Source organism: Scomber scombrus, chromosome 17 (genome assembly GCF_963691925.1).
Source record: "Scomber scombrus chromosome 17, fScoSco1.1, whole genome shotgun sequence".
NCBI lineage: Eukaryota > Metazoa > Chordata > Actinopteri > Scombriformes > Scombridae > Scomber > Scomber scombrus.
The window spans coordinates 3,114,102-3,125,448 of NC_084986.1; the positions used below are offsets into that span (position 1 = coordinate 3,114,102).

Here is an 11,347-nt window from a genome sequence, read left to right on the forward strand (position 1 = left end):
GAAAGAAGGATAGGGGGAAGAGAAGAAAGAGAGAAGGAGGGAGGGAGGAAAGAAGGAAAGACAGAAGGACAGAAGAAAAGGGGATGGAGGAAGGAATGAAGGAAGGGAGGAAAGAAAGAGAGAAGGAGGGAGGAAGGACAGATGGAAGGAGGGAAGGAAGGAAGGAAGGAAAGGAGGTAGGGAGGAAGGAAGGAAGGGAGGATGGAAGGAGGAAGGAAAGGACGGAGGAAAGAAGAAGGAAGGAAAGGAGGAAGGAATGAAGGAATGAGAGAAGGAAGGAAGGAAATGAGGGAGGAAGGAAGGGAGGAAAGGAAAGAAGGAAGGGAGGAAAAGAAAGAACGATGGAGGAAAGAATGAAGGAGGGAGGGAGAAAGGAAGGAAGGAAGAAAAGAAGGAAAGAAGGACAGAGGAAAGAAGGAAAGGGGGAAGGAAAGAAAGAGAGAAGGAGGGAGGGAGGAAAGAAGGAAGGACAGATGGAAAGAAGAAAAGGGGATGAAGGAAGGAAAGAAGGATGGGAGGAAGGGAGGGAGGGAGAAAGGAAAAGAGGAAGGAAGAAAAGAAGGAAAGAAGGACAGAGGAAAGAAGGAAAGGGGGAAGGAAAGAAAGAGAGAAGGAGGGAGGGAGGAAAGAAGGAAGGACAGAAGGAAAGAAGAAAAGGGGATGGAGGAAGGAAAGAAGGAAGGGAGGAAAGAAAGAAAGAGAGAAGGAGGGAGGGAAGAGGGACAGATAGAAGGAAGTGAGTCTCAGATAGAAGGAGGGGAGGAAGGAAGGAAGGAAAGGTGGTAGGGAGGAAGGAAGGAAGGGAGGAAGGAAGGAGAAGGAAAGGACGGAGGAAGAAAGAAGGACGGAAAGGAGGAAGGAATGAAGGAATGAGAGAAGGAAGGAAGGAAATGAGGGAGGAAGGAAGGGAGGAAAGGAAGGAAGGAAGGAAGGAAGGAAGGAAGGAAGGAAGGAAGGAAGGAAGGAAGGAAGGAAGGAAGGAAGGAAGGAAGGAAGGAAGGAAGGAAGGAAGGAAAGAAGGAAGGAAGGGAGGAAAGAAGGAACAGTCAAAACAGACGGGGTCCATTTGACCCGGGAGGACGACACGAAGGTTGAAGGCAGAAACATATTGCTGACACATAATCAGGTCTCCATCCTACATGTTCAGTGTGTTCAGTCTTTGTCAGGCTGCTGTGACCTCTGACCTCTGACTGTCTGTAGCTTCTGTTATTGCTGATCAAACAGTTTTTGACAGTTTGGATGAAAATAGGATGAACTCTGTCAACTTACAGTGAATTCAACACCTGACAGAAAACAGAATAAAACAGACTAAATGTCTCTACAACACAAACTACTGTACTGACTCTGACAGTTGAGAGCATCCATCTTCACACGTTCAACTTCCTCTTCTTATTTTTAGGAGGTCAAACACGTCATTGTGACAAACACACCCTGGTACCAAACACAGTGAGCACTTGTTGAATCTTAATATGGTTTAATATGGCTGCTCTGAATGCAGAAACATATTTCTTTACCTTGTGATCCATGATTACATCCCAGTTTCACAGGATCTTTGTCAGATGTTGAAGTTATGTGATATGTGTCTTAACCAATACTGAGATGCCACAGAAAATATCCTCTTTATTAGGAGGAAATCATTGAACATAAATACATGTCCTCTGCACAGGATGTGACGAAAGATGACCTACCTTGAAATTCTGCAGTAGAAAGGATGTGTGTTGTGGTTTCAGTGGTGAGTGGATGGACACATTCACCCTTAACGTCTACAATCCTTTATGTATTTAATATTGGCTGATTATAATATAAGATCTTATATAGATATGAGATACTGCAGATGTGAGAGGTTGCTTTCTCATGAAATACAAAAATGTGCAAATTTAGAGTCAGTATGCATCATCTAAAAAAGTTAACTGACAAGGTAGAAAAAAAGACGGAAGCCACAAAGAGGAGGAGACACTTTGCTCATTACAGGAAGTAGATAGTGTATTTCTGCATTTTGAGAGCTGAGAGCGTGAGAAGAAGACAGAGAGAAAGACAGAGAAGCACGATGGTTGAACTCAGATGGATTAAAATGTTTTTATTTCTGATTCTGGGGCTTCAGTTTACAGGTAAGATACAAAAATCTTATTATATAACTTTATATTACTGAGACAGTCAATTAAGCTGTTTGTTTTTAACATTCACACTACAGTCATATTCTTATTTTAGTTTATTCATCACATTTTTACAACATAGTAAAAAGTGGAGAGGTTGTGATATGTAGCTCAACAAGCTAACAAAGTCCTGTCAACACAACTGCATTTCTGCACATGCTCAGTGGCCTCACACACAACTACTGTCCAAAGACTAGAGACAAGGTCTAAGTAACCACTAAGTAGGTTATTAGTGATGACTGATTCATGTACACACTTCTGGGACAATCACAGAGCAGCAAGCACACCAGTTATCATCAGAAACATACTGCTGGAGTCTCACTGGTGATTTTCAGAGATGAAAGTATTCTCTTTGTCTGGTGCCTTGATAAAGTTTGGCCTGTCTGTGACTGTGAGCCTCGTGTGGTTGTAGTGTTCATGTCGTCATATCAGAGCTCTGCTGCTGTTGTACCCACATTCTCACCAAAACACTTCCCCTCAGTTCTCAGAAAAACTGACTTCAAAGATACAATGAGGAACTAACAGGTCTCAAACCCCTAGTCACCATCTTTCTTTCCCAGCTGCTGCAGTATCACCACTTTGCACCGTGAGGCTTAAATTCTGTCTTTATGCTATTCTGTCTGTTTATATGTGCCATCAAACATCAAAATGAATCCTGTCTGTTTTCTACTCCATGTTGTCTTAAAAAAAGACTAGTTCCTTTTTCATAATCAATAATCTTCACACATTCAGCCTCCTCAGTCCTTTTCTGTGACTGTGAGCCTCGTGTGGTTTTGGTGTTTATTAGGTCATCATTAGAGGTTAAAACCTGCAGACCTCTGCTGCTTTTGTTCCCACGTTGTCATGGAAACACTTCCACCTCAGTTCTTAGAAACTGACTTCAAAGATACAATGAGGAACTAACAGGTCTCAGACCTCTGATACACCATCTTATCTGATTGACTCTTCATCTGTCTGTTCATGTGTGTCAAACATCACCATGAATCCTGTCACTACTGAATCCTAATTCTGTTTCAACACATATTTTATACTTTTTACTTATCAGACATTACAGTGGGAAACACAGAAAATGTTATTTTTAAAGGGGAATCATTTGTCTTACTGGTCATACTGGTCCTGTGCACAGAGAAGTGTCACATGATGAGGTCATGGTTATAAACATGAAGTACTTAGAAATGCAGCAGTGGAAAGGAAGTGTGTTGTGGTCGTGGTGGTGAGTGGGTGGATACATTCACCCTTAACTACTACAATATCTAATCCTTTATGTATTTACTCTTGACTGATTATAAGATCTTATTTAAATATGTGAGATTATAGCTTTCTCACAAACTACAAAAAAAAAAAAAAAAAAGCTCCATCTAAAAAAGTTAACTCACAAGTGATAAAAACTGTCTCAAGCCACAAAGAGGAGGAGACACTTTGTTCATTACAGGAAGTAGATAGTGTATTTCTGCCTTTTGAGAGCTGAGAGCGTGAGAAGAAGACAGAGAGAAAGACAGAGAAGCACGATGGTTGAACTCAGATGGATTAATTTTATTAAGACAATGAAATCATCTTAATAAGTTTCTTTCTAACATTGACACTACAGTCATATTCTTAAAAAATCTTAATAAATAATTTTACTGAGATAGACAAATATACTATTTGTATTTTAACAGACGTCTTATTTCAGTTCATTTATCACATTTTTCTCTCAAATTCTCAACAGCAGTAACTGGACTAACTTCCCTCATCACTGTCAGAGATGGAGATGAAGCCACTTTGTCCTGTGAAAATGTGATGACTGATCAGGATAAATGTGACAGAACTACCTGGGTCTTCCAACGTTCAACAAACACAGCAGTAGAGCTGATTAAACTTGGGCAGATTGGTGAAAAAGCTAAATCAGACAGACTGAGTGTTACAGCGAACTGTTCTCTGGTTATAAAGAAGGTCACAGTTGAGGATGCTGGTTATTACTACTGCAGACAGTACGACAGATCAGGACAACAACAAGGTCGAGACTCTCGGGTTTATCTGTCTGTTGTTAGCAGTGAGTATTTACATCATAATGTTTTCAGCTCAAACTGTCTTGTTAGAACAATATACTGAAACATTACAATAATTATGATTACAGTGATGAAGTTAATTTTACTCTTGTTGTCTTTCTCTCACGATATCTCCATCTTCACCAGTGACTGAACATAAGGACTCTGATGAGGTGAAGTTAAGCTGCTCTGTGTCAACAGATGGACGGTGCAGATACACAGTGAAGTGGCTGTATAAAGGAGGAGACTGGGACATAAATATCAGAGACGTAAAGATATCACAGTCTACCTGCTCAGTCACTGCGTTATTGTCGACTTCTCATTTTATTTACACTTCAAATTATAAGTATTTGCAGTGTAAAGTCACAGATCTCAACAGTAATGAAGAGCAGCTGTATAACTTCAGTTCTCAGTTATCAGGTAAGAAACCAGGTGAGAAGATGACAATCTGTTTTAAATCACTTTATTCTAATAAGAAATATAACAAACTTGTTTATTTGATGTATTTTAAATGTAGAACGATGTGTTTTTATTTAATCATTTTAAAGTTTGTTGGTTTTAATTGAATCTGTCAGGTGTGGTTGCAACAACATCAAAACCTGAAACAACACGATCAACAGAACCATCAGACGGTAAGCAGTAAAGTCATTTATATGTATTCAACATTTTATTTAATGTATTTAACCACTGCTGGCCTCAGAAACATGTGTAAACAGCTGTGTTTATATCCCTCCACTGGTGACCAGCTGCTGCTCACATCACATTCAGATTCCTGACACTTACTTACAGAAACTAAAACAGCTTGATGGACTGAAACAAAACAAACTTCCTCTAAACTCTCTTACGTTTGTTGGTAACGTTTTATAAATACGTTTCCATTAAATATAATTTTGTTTTCCTACAATAAGCTCGGCCATGCGCGGTAATATTAATTCAAAACTTCTTGTCTTTATTATTTTTCTGTGAATATTTTGAAATGAGAAGACATTTAGAAGAGCAGTAATATTGGTGACAGGCTGATGAGGTTACATTTAACAAGTGATTTGAGATCATTAACAAAAAATGATCTGTGTGTGTTTTTCACTGGACGTGCTAATTTATTTATAGATTCATTTATAATTCCTGTGTATCTCATAACTTCACTGATATCTCATGTTTTGTGCATCATAACAGCTTTTTGATCAGCTGTCATTGTTAAGAGGACTCAACATTTAATGACATTTTATTCTTGTTTTTATTTAAATGTCACGTGATGTGAACGCAGTCCTATATGAAAGAATAGGGCAGACAAAACTTCACTATCTCACGATTTTTCAGCCCAAATAATGAGATGGCTACGTTTTGCACTGTGGACCAACGTAGCTGTAATATGTTTTGCTGTGAGACTGGGTTGTCTCTCCACATCACCTGTGAGACTGAACAACGTCAGTGGTTTGTGTCATCTGAATACGTCAGTGGTTTGTGTCATCTCCTCACTGAACCACAGCTTCCTCCTGCAGCTGTATTTTTAGAAAAGACTGCTGATTATTTATCTATCGTTGGACTCACTATGAGAAAGTTAACTATGAAAGACCAAACTGTAAATGCTGTTCAAACTGAGAAACATGGATATAAGAAAATATGAATCCTGTCTGTTTTCCTCTCCATGCTGTCTTAAAAAAAGACTATTTCCTTTTTCATAATCAATAATCTTCACACATTCAACTTCCTCAATCATATCTTGAGGTGTTTAAGTGTGAAGTGACAGATGGTTTCACTAAAGAAAAGCTTCCGTTTACTTTCAGCCCTCAGTCCTCAGGTGATATTATTATTAGCTGTTTATAATCACCATGAAATAATGTGAATCACAACCTGCATTTGTTTTCTTTGTATATTTGTGATGACAGCATTCTTATAGTTACTTCAGATGATAAACACAAGGTATTTTATTGCCTCACAATTTGTGGTGTTTTGTTGTTTCATTTGTCCAGGTGACGACACAACAACAGCAAAAACAGAAGTAACAATAAGAACAACTGTAAACAAACCAGGGACGAACTCAGCAACACCAGGTAGGTAGCAACTGAACATTTCTTGTATTTCTTTTGAGATCTTTTTATCTTCCTCTCTTTCTCTCTGTCAACTTTCAAAGACAAAAGTATGAATGCCAGACCTACACTTGGCTGCAGGTGGAAAGATATTATTTTGCCTAATTGATTTTGAACAGAACAGAAAGCTTCAGCCAAAACGTTTTAAATGTTTTTGTTCTCCTTCCAGTTTGGTGGTACATCATTGTGTCTGTGGGTTTAGCAGCGCTCTCAATAACTGTTGTGGCAGTCAACATATGGACTAGATTTAAGGTGAGAAAGAGCTTTTATGATTTTTAATGTTGAAGGTAAACTACTTTTAGTCTTTTCAGGAAGCAAAACCCAGAATGGATGAAAACATGTGAGTTTCAAAGGTGCAGTGCGTAGAATCTAGCAGAATGGATTTTGAAAAAATGGAATCTATAGTCATAAGTACATTTTTAAATGGTTTATAATCCCCTTAAAAATAAGAATTGTGGTGTTTTTATTACCTTACAATAAGCCCAATATAGCTTCATAGGGAGCGGGTCCTCTTTCATGGAGTCCACCATGTTGCACCACCATATTCCTACAGGAGCCCAGAACGGACAAACTATACACTGGCTCTTGAGAGGGACTTTTGCATTTTTGACAGGTTCTGCAGCCACTGTAGGTTTTCTTATTTGCTTGGAAGGTGAGGGGAGGGGTATTCAGTTGGATGCAATCTGCAACCTCACCACTCGATGCCACTAAATCCCACACACTGGTCCTTTACGATAATCAAACTGTAGCCACTGTTTGCCTTGATCACAGCTTTGCACACTATTGGCAATATCTAAAGCAGCTTACATGCCCCTCTTTTTAATTAACAGGTGTCAGAAGTTAATTGGTGGAATTTTTTGCCTTCTTAATGTTTCAGTTGTGTTGTGCCGAGGTACTGTTGCTATACATGATGCAATCTGTTGGATGCAATCTGCAACCTCACCACCAGATGTCATTAAATCCCACATACTGTTCCTTTAAAACAAAATGATCAAAATTGTAGGATTGTTAGGAGAAAGTAGTGAACATGCCATGGACTCTACCTTTTGTATTCCATTGTTGAATATTTAAAGGTGCTATATAGTGGAAATATTTACACACTCAGCATTCAGATATGCAAATAAAATGGCATAAATGTGGTGCACTATATGGTGAATAGGCAGTGATTTCAGACACAGCCACAGTCAAAGTGATGGTGCATTCAGGTTCTGCAGATTTGATTTTAACTGTGTTCAGTTTCAATACATCAGCAGCCAGTTGGGAGGAACATTTGGGGATTTTGTTGGAGCTTTTAGACACAATAACAGTCAGGGAGTGCATCTGTAATGTGTCAGAATATCTATAATTTCATTTATCTATCAAATCTCTTGTGTTTTTTGTTTTTCACAGGTGCATAAAGATAAAGATGAAGGAGCAGTAATCTATGAAAATGGGTCAGTCAGACTCCGCTGATCAACAGCAAAAATCTTTCTCATCTGCATCTGGTTCAGATCACAGAAGCTGGATTTTATCTTTTCTTTTCTTTTATCTAGAATAGATTAAAATAGAATAGTCTTTATTTACCCCAGTGCTGAAAAATCCAGTTTTTACTTCCTTATTAGCTTCCATACTTTTATTTAGAGCTGATTTTAAGACCTTGCTTGTCTTGGCCCCAGTTTTTACCACATAGTGTAAAGAAACACTCACTTTAATTAGCATTGCTGTTAATATGCTTGCTGGGAGTTCAACATTTCTTAGTATATTTAGCTGTGTATATGAGATATTAACTTTATTTGAGTGAGTCACAGTTTTATGTTTGTTATAACTGATCCTGTAATAATAAAAAATCTGCAAATAAAGATGTATTAAACGCTCACACTGTGTTTTGTAATTGTATTTTAATTGTAATGTAATTGTAACAGAGTCATGGCTTTCATTATCTTGCATTACATTCATTTCACACCTGAGAAGTGGAGTTGAACGGGAATACTCGGAGGTTGAACAGCAGACAGAGATCAACATTTTGGATTAGCTGCAGGGGTTTTAGTGAGGAAGAAGCTGCTGCCACATGTATGTATGTATGTATGTATGTATGTATGTATGTATGTATGTATGTATGTATGTATGTATGTATGTATGTATGTATGTATGTATGTATGTATGTATGTATGTATGTATGTATGTGGGTCAATGACGTGCCTATGACATGTTCAGTCTAACTGCATTTGTTTCAGTTAGAAAAAGGTTTAAATTGATTTTAAAAAATACCATATATATGTAGTACCTTTCCTTTATATGAAATCACTTTAACTTTTCAAAAACCACAAGTTATTAGTAATTTTTCCAATAACTGTATTAAATTCAGAGTAAAATATCACTTTTAATATTAATCACTGATACAGTACGCTTAACTGAATTGTATTTTTAAATTTTTTCAATCATTTTTAAGCAATTTACAGGAAAAATAAGTCTTACATACATTTAAGAAGGCAACTGTGACATAATAGAACATAAATATGAGATTATTATTTACAAAAACTTAAAGGACATGCAAATAATTTGTTTCGAAACACTTAAATTCATTTATTTTAAGATAGATCACGGTCGCACCACATGACTTTTTTAAGGTCAGTTCTAATTCATCGAGATGGAAAAACACATAAAACACCTAATTTACTATTTTAATATGTATTTATGTGTACTCAACCTTTCTTAATGTTTGAATTACTGCAATAGATATTCCCATATTTATTATTTTTAAATAAATCCTTATACGTCATTGACCCATGTATGTATGTATGTATTTTATATGTTTGTGGAACAGCTGCTTGTCAGTACCTTTTTGATTTTTCATTCAAATAAATTGCAGTAAAAACATCATCTGGACTTTAGTATGATTTTGTGGACGTGTCACAGATAAGAGCCTACTAAGTCTCTCAGCGGCCTTTTGGAAAAGTAGTCGCTACAGAAAGTGAGCCACAGATCAAGTTTTGTGCTATGAGTGAAATGTTCAGACCTGTACCTAGATGTCCACCAACTAAAAAGGTTATGTTTAGGCACTGGCGGCAATTGGTTAAGTTTGGGGAAAGATTATGGTCTTGGTTTAATACAGAAAAAGTCAGCAATTACATTTGTTAAAGCAACATAACTGGTCAAATAATTTAGTTGTATATTAATTAAATTTCTACGAGACAGGGTTGCTCTCATTACGCTCTATGTTATGCATACTGCTTTACTTCCTGCAGAGAAGCTGTGTAAAGTTTTACAAAGTGTTTGTTTGTTTGTTTGTTTTTTTGGATTTAAAAAATATAAATAAATTTTAAAAACATGACTTTTTCTAGGTCATTTTTATTATTATGATCACTTCCAGGATATATTGTTGTATTGTTGTTTGTTCAGAAGAGGATGCAGCAGGTTAAATAGTAAAGTTTGAGTAAAAATAATGCATGTAGAAAGTTGGATTTGATGCTGTATTCCTGCTTTAATACAATGTTCAAATAACTGCTTGTAACAACATTCAAATAAAGGACATAGTCAACAAAGTGTTCATCTTCATTAACATATTCCTTTCTGGTAACAATCCCTCAGGCTCAGAGATGTATTAACTGTGATTTAAGCATCATATTTAGAAAAGTAGAAATGTGATGATTTTTTAATTTATTTTTTAACTGTGTAGAACGATCCTGCTGTGTCAGTTGTTTAATTTATACTTTGTATTTTAATATATAACATGGTTTGCAAACAGCAACATAACCCAAGTGAGGTAACAGCTAAGTGAATGCATCATCCATTTCAGCACCATGGACAGCAACTTTACAAACATCTTCATTCACAAGCGCCTGAACTTGCTCTCAGTTAACAGTTAGCGTCTGATTCCCCGGAGAGGAGATTTAATTTGACTGGTGGAAAGCAGCAGTAGGAGGATGGTGAGGGTCTGTGGGACGAGCAAATCACAGAAGGGTTAGTAGAACATGCCAGCTTATGATTGAGAAGATGTGAGATAATGAATAAATGGATAGGGATAAGGTGGAAGTTGGGAGGACAGAGAACAGGCTAGACTGTAGGATATGAAGCCTTGGTTCAGTCACACCATCGAACTTCAATACATTTTCAAGATGTCTTCTCCAAAATTAAAATATACATATATACATTATGCCCTCGCTTCACACATACTGTATTTTGTTGTTATAGGCTGGAATGCTGTCACTCAGAATGATTACTGAATGATTGGAAGTTTTTCACATGAGTCAAAGCTTGTGAAAAACAAAGCTTGTTTTCTCGATATAAAGAGATAATCAACTCATTATCACAAAAAAACAAAAGGTAATTTCCTCTTATTACTTAGGCAATAATGTTTATTAAAGATCAGAAGTGCAATGGCATCTTGACAACTGTAGCAACTGTGGCATGCATCACGTAGGAAAAGTACCGAACAATACCCATCAAGCATTTTCATTTTATTAGACTTAATGAGAGAAAGCAAAGTGAAGTGGAGAGAGGCAAAGAGCCACCTGAAGGCTTCTTGTGCTTGATCTAAATAGTGATGAGTCTAATTTGTGATAAATAATCATATCTCTAGAAATCTGCGTTTCATTTTCCCAAGATTACAAGATAAATTAGCTCGTGATCTTGAGATAATGGCATTAAACAAAATGATAGCAAGCGTGGCCGTTATCTGCTTCCGTATGAACCTCACAATACAAACTTGGTCATCATTAGAGGATAACACCTCCTCAGTTTGGCTGATGTTGTAACCACAGTCACACCTCAACACTTCCCTTTCGGTTCTTATAAAGAACATTTAGCTGGAATGAGGAACCAACAACCACTAAAATATTGCCAAATGTTGTATGTTGCACCACACCAACGTTGACTGTTCGAACACTGTCAGAGCAACACGATGGGTGAATTAAGGTGGATTAAAATGTCTTTATTTCTGATTCTGCTGCTTCAGTTTAGAGGAACGGATTCATATTATTCGTATTTGAATAAAAGGAGCATTGCATATGAATATATCCTGCATATCCTCACTTGAAGATCACAGTCATGTCCTTATTTCAGCTCATTTTTCATGTTTCTCTCTGTCGTCTTCTCAACAGAC

General features: G+C 37.1%; 1 long non-coding RNA gene across 1 annotated transcript; it reads left to right on the forward strand.

Moving 5' to 3' along the window:
- Positions 1–6,210: 6,210 nt before the first annotated feature.
- LOC133998086 (uncharacterized) lies at positions 6,211–7,881 on the forward strand. The gene is made up of 3 exons (XR_009927328.1): positions 6,211–6,231; positions 6,437–6,519; positions 7,657–7,881. It is a non-coding gene; the product is annotated as an uncharacterized LOC133998086 (long non-coding RNA).
- The last annotated feature ends 3,466 nt before the right edge of the window (positions 7,882–11,347 follow it).